The following is an 8,488-nucleotide window of genomic DNA, read 5'->3' as shown; positions in this document are numbered from 1 at the left end:
CGGGTTACTATACTCGTCGTGCTAAAAGGAGTTGAGTTCTGAGCGGATGCATTGTTAGTAGCACCGAGTGAGGTTGAACGGCTCTCCTCTATTGGGGTTTCTGTCGTGGATAAATCTAAATAGTGCGGGACCTCTGAATTATACGCCCAATTTTATACCGACACCAATAGGTGAGCGAGCTAGTTAACCTAGCACTCCTTTACATTTTTTCTCTGGTATATTTAGCAGTAAATTACCTAAGAATAAGTGCTAAATGGAGCTTATTCACTGGGCGGCACAGGTTCGAGCCCAGGAAAGATATCATTTGTTAGAGAGATAGAGAGAGGTAAGGAATGGGAGGTAGGGAAAAGTAGCCCAGAGAGAGAGAGAGAGAGAGAGAGAGAGAGAGAGAGAGAGAGAGAGAGAGAGAGAGAGAGAGAGAGAGAGGGGGGGGGTTTAAATGTAATACAGTAAACAAAAAAATTTGATAGGTTATAACACATTGGTGCTTATGTAATATCAACTGTATACTGTAGACGGTTTGAATAAGTTAAGAAATGGTATAAACGATACTTTGTTAGTGTATTCGTACACTCTCAAGAGCGGCAGCTAGATGTCAGCTGATCTAATCACAGCCAAAAGTAAAACAAAAAGAAGTCAACAATACTCAATTTTTAAAACACACCCGAAATTTAAAAACAAAACTACACGCTTTCTTAATGTGCAATTAACTATTTAAAGAGTAGCAATTTTCTAGAATAAAATTATGTTTCCCAAAAAATAGTGGTTTGCTGATGAAATCGGATGCCGTATTTTTAGCTATGATTGAAATGGATGTAGACTCGGCATAATTTTTTCGTTTCGTATTTAATTGACACTAAGAAAACTAATTTTAGTTTCTTCATCTAAATGTAAGTATTATATAATACGAAGAGAGAGAGAGAGAGAGAGAGAGAGAGAGAGAGAGAGAGAGAGAGAGAGAGAGAGAGAGAGAGAATCAGTTGTTGTAATCAAATGGCGTGTTTTTGTTTCGTGAGAATTTCACCGCCAAGACTATAACAACAACATACTGTACTGAACTTTACAGTATTATATAGACTACTGTAATATGATACAGTAAAATATTTGTAATCTATTTTATATGAAATGGGGCTATTTCTTTTTGTTTAAAATTTACATTTACGTATGTAAAACAACTCTCTCTCTCTCTCTCTCTCTCTCTCTCTCTCTCTCTCTCTCTCTCTCTCTCTCTCTCTCTCTCTCGTAAATTGTTTTCCTGCTTTGCTACGTATGTATGATTTTATATAGATACGGTAAATAATATTTGTAATAACATATTTTATAAAAGCTTTTACTGTAATATCATTATTTATCACTTTCATCATGCGCGTTAAATGCCTTCGTTTGTTTACTGAGCGTACTTTATTACGCCGTCGTTTCAGGCGGCGTCATAAAGAAAAACATTTCATTTAGAAGTCCTAAGAAAAATTAAGTAAAACATTGGTAATAACAAAATCAACATACTGTACTGAATAATCAATATAATCGATGCAAAAACTAACCTATACACAGATGTGTAAATGCGTTTGTTTCTTCATTATGATCAGAGATAAACGTAAACAAAACATTGGTTGCCATTTTTTATCGTGCTTTTTGGCGCGTTTAGGAAACACATGATATAAAGTCGCCTTTAATATTTGTGCCTGTTTTAGTTTAGGGTACTGTAGTACATGCATTAAGTGTTCTGTACATTAAAGGGTAGTTTGTTAACAGTACTAAGTACAAGGGAAGGTTTTAAAAGTCTGAATATACATGTTAAATAAATAGGTAAATATGGTGTCACTACTTCGCGGATTTTCACCTATCGCGGTCGGGTCTGGAACCTATCTACCGCGATAAACGAGGGTTCACTGTATTATTATTATTATTACTAGCTAAGCCACAACCCTAGTTGGAAAAGCAGGATGCTATAAGCACAAGGGCTCCAACGGGGAGAAAATAGCCCAGTGAAATTGGAAACAAGGAAATAAATAAATTACAAGAGAAGTGATGAAAAATTAAAATAAACCATTTTAAAAACAGTAACAACATTGAAACAGATCTTTCATATATAAACTATAAAAAGACTTATGTGATTTTGTTCCACATAAAAACATTTGCTGCAAGTTTGAACTTTTGAAGATCCACTGACTCAGCTATATGATCAGGAAGATTATTCCAAAACTTGGTCACAGCTAGAATGAATTTTCTAGAGTACTGCATAAAATTGACCCTCATGATGGAGAAGGCCTGACAATTAGAATTAACTGCATACCTATTATTGCAAATAGGATGATACTGTCAGGGAAGATCTGAATTCAAAGGATGGTCAGAATTATGAGAAATCTTATGCAACATGCATAACAAACTAATTGAACAACGGTGCCAAAGATTAATACAGTATCCAGACCAGGAACAAGAAATATAATAAAACGTAAGTTCCTGTCTAACATATCAAGATGAGATTCACCTGCTGAAGGATCCAGGCAGGAGTCAATGCTCAAAACAAGGTAGAATAAAAGAATTAGAACAATTCTTCAAAATAATTTGATCACTAAAATTCTTAAGACTTTCTCAATAAGAAAATTTTTTGTGCAACTGGAGACTGACCTAATGTGTTTATCAAAAGTAAACTTGTTGTCATAAATCACACCTAAAACTTTAAGTCATACTGAGTTAAAGAAACATTATCAATGCTGAGATCCAGATGTTGATGAGCCACTGACCTTGACCTGCTTACAATCATACTTTGAGTTTGGCTAGAATTCAAATTCATGCTCAATAGTTTGCGCCATGCACTAATTTTAGCTAAATCTCTAATAAGGGATTCAGCAACACCAGATCTACATTCAAGAGATGGAAATGATGTAAAGTGAGTAGCAGCATCTGAATACAGTATATAACAAGCTTGTTTTCTAGGTCAAACCACATGTCACGTGTATATAGTATGAAAAGTAATGAGCTAAGAACACTACCTTGAGGAGCACCAGATATCACATTCCTATAATCACGATGCTGCCAGTCAACAACAACTCTTTGCATTCACTTAAGAGTTTAATAATGATACCAAGAAAAGACCCACCCACAAGGCCATGCGGTAGCCTTTCCCGGCCACGAATGGGCAGGGTCTTTCCTCCCAAAAATACAGAAAGAACGCCGCTATCATGGCGATAGTGATATCGGGAGGCTCGAATCCTCTTTCCATGAAATCAACCTAAGAAGATAGCCCATTTCAACTGATAAGAAACGAAAGACGACCTACGGAGATATCCAGAGGTTTCCAGCCCTCCTTTCTGCTACTGTGCACAAAAGAATTTCTGTGAGAGATGTTGGATACCCTCCAGGTGTGAAGTCGTAGCAGAGCAACTGTATTTTAGCTTATCTCTGAGTGAGGGTGTATGAGAAAGTCGGCAAGAGAGGAAGCTCTCTTGGCATTTCTACAGGCAGAATGTCTGGGTACTATTCAGCTTGCTGCCATAACAGAGCTATCAGGATAACTGACAGATCTGACTATGCCCTTACCTTATTAAAAATTCTCCTCATCAGACATAAGGAGGAAAACGCATAGATGTCCCAGTTTTCCCACGGATGTTGGAGGGCCTCTTGCAGAGGTACCTGTTTATCCCGTACTGGCTAACAGTGCTCCAGACACTTATGGTTAAGGTACTTCGTAAACTGACAAATCATCTGCTAGCCCCTCAGCATCAGGACTTTTAGGGCTAACTGAGGGAGTAAAGGTCCCTCAAAGTCAACTAACTGCTCAGCAAGTCAGCCTGGAAGTATTTCTTGCAAACACTGAAATGGGCTGGAAAGGGCGATAGTTGTTTTACGTCCAACTTAGTATTTCTACAGCTACTTGGCAAAGCAAGTATGAAAAGAATACTTTTTGTTTATCTAGGTATTCTACTACTATCGTGTAATTGGTCAAGAACACTATAGTGTGTTTAGAAAGGAGTTGTTGGAAGTGTTTAAGAGGAGGAAAAACTGCGCTCAATTCTAGAAAAATTGCGAACCACTGCCGATTGGAGTTGAATCATAGCCTGGCAGCCATGTGTTACAACAGGTGAGCTTCCCCCACCCCTTTCTTTCGATGCATCCACCAAGTGCATCAAATTTGAGGAAGGAGTCAGAGGGTGTGCTCCCCTGATGCAGTTGGTAATCTCTGCATCTCAACTCAGGTCTCTCTTTTGCCTTGATCCTACCAAGCTCAGAATTCTGGAGAATCCCTGCTAACACCGAAAGCTTTTCAGTTACCACTAGAGAGGACTAATGCTATGATGGTTACCAAGGGGCAAATGTTCCAGGAAGGTCAGGTGCCTTAACAAATGCAGCCATCTGTGTGTCTGTAAGAAGTCTCTTTTGAGGAAGGGACATAGCGCTTCCCTGATTCTCTTTTTACTGATTGGATAAAAAACCTATGTGCCTTCCTAGATATGCCAGTTCTCGTGAATGTTGTAGGGAAATATTCTAGCTGTTTATTAGACCGGGAGCCCAATGCATTTATTCGTGAGAAAAGCGGCAAAAGGTTCAATATTATTAATATCATGCTTGACCCTCGTATAACCCATTTGTGTATTGCTTCCAAAGTGGAGCCGGGCCTATGACCCCAAATACCTCATATTAGGGGGTTTCAAAAAAGATATTTATTTATGTAAACTCCGGCAAGGCTAAAAGTCTTTTGGAATGGTGCACACAAGTCTCCTGATTACTGAATAGAAAATGAAAGTAACTCTGAGTGGGGCGTTGACCTCGACAGCAAGCCTTATCCTTGAGGAAAAAATTACATTTATTTGTGAGAAAAGCGGCCAGGCTGGAAATGGTCTCTATTTGTCCTTTGGGGTTTCCTATACACTAAATGGACAATGCCAGCCACTTTGGGTGGGGCTTTGACCCAGACAGCGACCCAAAATCAAACCTGGGCAAAAATTGACATTTATTCATGTGACTAGCGGCAAGGCTAGAAATGGTTTCAATCAGTACTTTGGAGTCTTTTACACACTAAATGGACAATGACAGTCATTTTGGGTGGGGCTTTGACCCCAACAGCAACCCTAAATCAAACCCGGGGGTAAAACAATTTATATGAAAGCAGGCAAGGCAAGAAATTGTCTCAAATACAAAATGAGAGAAGGGATTATCTTCGTGAAGAAAATGCAGAATCAGAACTTCCTTTAAATAAAAAAATACATCATGAAACCTTCATAAAACTGTCAGTTTACATGGAGGGAGAAATTATTGCAAACAAGAACTCTATGATGGCATCAGCACTACTGAAGTTATACCAGGAAGAGTATATAATTGCTGGTGGTACAGTAGCTGAGATACAAGACTATGGCATTACAAGTCTACTCACTAAGATAAAGGCAAGGTTTCCAGACATTCTATATAATAAGCATTCAAATAAATCAGGAACTTAAGTGTTTTCATCTTCCAGGACACAAGAGGAAGCTAGTGCTATTATAAAGGATTCAGACAAAAAAAAAAAAAAAAAATAAAGTCGATCAGCTGCTATGACATTACGTGCTGAAATTCCTGCAAAGTGGTCACATAAACACCCATCTCATACTTCAGTACACATTTTGAAGGAAACCACACCATCAATATCTCCTCTTGTATTGGTCTTTTTTGATACTTTGATCAATGGCATACACAATAGAGCACAAGGGAATGAACAGTCAGAAATGACAGATAAGAGAAGTATAGCAATGGCATAGATGCATGTTTAATGTACTAAGGGATCACTTCGTCCATGGAAACATCAAGCTCTTGGGTTAGGACTGGGAACTCTTGACTGGCTCCAAATCAGTACTGACTATGTTGAACCATCTGGGTCATTGTATCAGCTATGATGAGGTAAAACGCATAGAAACAGAAATAGCTTTCTATTGCTCTAATGGTCAAAGAGACACCCCAAATGGCTTAAATATATGTGATGATTTGGCAACAGGTAATAAAACATGTTGGCACATGCACTTAACTTTGTAGTGTTAAGTATTAACCTGTGCAGTACTCAAATGTTCATGAGACCATCAAAATTCATGAGATACAACTCAAAATGTACAATGTGCTTCCATTACCTGTATTTCACAGATTACACATTTGTACTCTTTCAGTAATAAGACTATTTCTTTTCAGCGTGTGCTTGGGACAACTACGATGTCAATACAGAGATTCAAGATAGCTGTAACAAAATGCATTCTACTGTTGAAATTTGCTACCAAAATGAATGCACACTTAGGTCTTTGTTACCAATGCCCAATGTCAACACAGCAGTTAACAGTGGTGGCCGGCCAAGATGACAATTTGATGGGACAATGAAGGCAAATCCACCTTTTCACACATCCCTGAAACTTGCCAAATTTACATTGGTGCTATGTACAGAGGCTGATCACATCAGGAAACTACAGCAAAGTGGCCTTGACTTTATATGGTTTCTATTGTCTCAAGATCGGAAATTGACACAGTTCGATGGATTCTTTGCTAAATGTATTACTGACGACCTCCCTAAATCTGTTGTTGCATACGTGGACCCCATCTTACAGGCACCAACTAGAAATAATGTTGTACAAGAGACCATGGTTAGAGCAGTTAAAGTTGTGAAGGAGATGAACCAAGACTATGACATAGTTTCTTATGATTTGGCTGTTGCTTTGAAAGCCTTTTCCATTCAAGCTCTAAACGTCCATTATTTGACAATTTGATAATACTACTAGGTTATTTTCATCTAGAAATGGCATTCTATGCAGCCATTGGAACATTTATTGCAGACTCTGGAACTGACTACTTATTAACTGAAGCTGGAATCCTGGCCACTGGATCTCACAAATTTCTTGAAAGGCAAGTTCTACAACTGGTGTACCAGGATCCATCAGATCATAGCAGCAGTGAAGGAATGAACTTTGCTGGGCAATTTCAAGAAACAAATTAACAGAAGAAGAAGCCCTATCCTTGCAAGAAACTGTGTTCCTTTCCTCTGATGACGTACAAGAAATGGAAAAAGTTGTTCAAACTGCTCTTTTCAAAGACCTGCTGGTGAAGTATGAAGAATTTTTGCAAAGTGTCATGGATGGTCAACATGGTAGCATAGCAGCATACTGGGCAATCTATGTATACCTAATCAACAGAGTACACCGGAACTGCAGAGAGCAGTGCACACTAATACTGTGATGAAGTACACTCAAATCCTTCCATATGTTATTGAGATCTTCTTTGCTCTAAATTGGCCAAATTATGCAAGATGGGGATCTCTTTTCCTTTCAAAACTTCGAAAGATAAACCCTAAAGCTTTAGAAATTTTACAAGCAGGGGCCTTCTCTATCCGACGCACCAGTAAATCATACTCAAGATGTGCAGTTGATCTAACTTTACATCAGACTGTTAACATGGATGCTGCATCACCTAGGAGAGGAATAACTGCTTTCAGAAACTCTGAGAATGCCTTCAAAAGATGGTATGTTATCTTGACTCAGCAGGGTATGGCCTCATCAGAATTACGGCAACTTGTAGGCCTTCATTCTGGTGAACAGCCAAACACTCAATTACAGCCATGGAGAGTGAGGTGTGGCAACAATGATATTGAAACCCTTGCCAGTTATTAATGATACCTGTAACCCATTTGATACTCAGTCACCACCTGAACTAGTCAATGTTGCATCAAGTAAAGGAGCAAAGGAAGAAACAAAAGTTTACCTTTTAAGTACATTGAAGCGGAGAGCAGAACTTCGATTGAAATTTGAGACTGAGTGTGAAGGGGATAGTTCAAGATTCCTGAAAACTGTAACACGAACAAAGGTGTTAAACTTTTCCACAGAAAACACCAAACCGAAACGTTCTTGCAAAGATAAAGATAAAGCTAAAGCAGCAGAAGGAGTCAGAGATGTGTTTGCAAGAATTCTAGCACTCAAAAGTAAAACAAACGTCACATGCAACCTTCAGCACATTTTAACTTTCCCAATTACAGATGTGCCACTCTCCCTGGCTCATAGTGATGGAACTCCCAAAAAGACAGACATGGCAACTCTCATTAAACTATTTGAATGAAACCAGGGTATGATTGCAACTGACATCTCTCTGCCTCCAGTTAGTGCAAGTGTGGTTGACGGTGGATGTATCCTACATGAAACACTACTTTGTCACAAGTCAACTTATGGAACTATGGCCAGAGATTTGCTTGTCAAAGTATGTTCCTTTAAAGGGGAAGAAATTCACCTTGTGCTTGATAAGTAAGTGTCCCCTTCTATCAAAGATCAGGAGAGGAAATCTTGTGTTGGAAGTAATCAACCGTTTGTTATCAGTGGACCAGATCAAGCACGGTAACATGGTGGAATAGATCTCCTGAAGAAAACCGCGTTTAAAGAAGAATTTACACACACTTTATTTTGCAAGAATGGAGTAGCCCTCAATATGGACCAATTTTGAGAAGAATAGTTTTGTATGTGTCACATGGTGGTGAATGTTCAAAGTTCATGAT

General features: G+C 38.6%; 1 pseudogene; it reads left to right on the top strand.

The window, feature by feature from the left end:
* Window positions 1-2,792: 2,792 nt before the first annotated feature.
* LOC137619081 (uncharacterized) lies at window positions 2,793-6,719 on the top strand (annotated as a pseudogene).
* The last annotated feature ends 1,769 nt before the right edge of the window (window positions 6,720-8,488 follow it).

Source organism: Palaemon carinicauda, chromosome 25, assembly GCF_036898095.1.
Source record: "Palaemon carinicauda isolate YSFRI2023 chromosome 25, ASM3689809v2, whole genome shotgun sequence".
Lineage (NCBI taxonomy): Eukaryota > Metazoa > Arthropoda > Malacostraca > Decapoda > Palaemonidae > Palaemon > Palaemon carinicauda.
This window is presented reverse-complemented; position numbering and strand designations above follow the sequence as displayed.